Below are 847 nucleotides of genomic sequence, written 5' to 3'. Positions count from 1 at the left end.
TTGTGTGCGTCTGTTTGTATGCATGCGTGTTTGTGTGCGTGTGTGTGTGCGTCTGTGTTATGTTTTTTCAGTTTTAACTTTTCAAAAATAAAACCGTCCGGCAATTAAGCGTCTTACTACACGATGTAGTGTGCGGATTGTCAGTGTACCACCTCTTGATAATAACGATGGTAGCGATGATTTATACGAAATCGATTCTGAAAGTGATTATGATTATGAATTTTCAAAGAACAAATGGGTAAATAGTCATTGTTAAATGTGTAAATGTTCATTTGTACATTCAATTCTTCCCGTATATCGTTCGTTCATTTGTTTGTTCGTTTCGTTCGTTCATTCGTTTATACGTTCGTTCATTCGTTTATACGTTCGTTCGTGCATTCAACCATTTAGTGTAGTACCACTTCGTGGTAAAATATACGAATGTAAATATTTACATTAAATAAAAAAATCTACTAAAATACGAAGGTAACTATTTACATCAAGGATAGTTAAAATGCTTTTTAAAAAAATTATAGAAGAAAATAAAAGTTTTTTCAATTATATGCAAAATTTCAGAAATAAATTAACTATGATGCGACACGTTTCTTCTTGCACTTCATTATAATCTCATTATACTTTTTCTCCATTTGTTTGCGGTCGTTGTCGTCATCATCTTCTTCCTCATATAAATCGTTGACATTTTTATCATCTTCATTCCTTTTTCTCTTTTTGTTGTATCTGCCTTCGCTTCCAACTTTTTCTCAGTTGCGGCAACAACAATCGGCTCTCCGTAATCAATTGACACGTTTCTGCAGTACAGTTTTACCCATTTATCTAATTTTAAGTAATGTTCAGCTGAGTTTTTTTG

The sequence above is a fragment of the Helobdella robusta genome (genome assembly GCF_000326865.2).
Source record: "Helobdella robusta unplaced genomic scaffold HELROscaffold_91, whole genome shotgun sequence".
NCBI lineage: Eukaryota > Metazoa > Annelida > Clitellata > Rhynchobdellida > Glossiphoniidae > Helobdella > Helobdella robusta.
Note: the sequence above shows the minus strand (reverse complement) of the source record.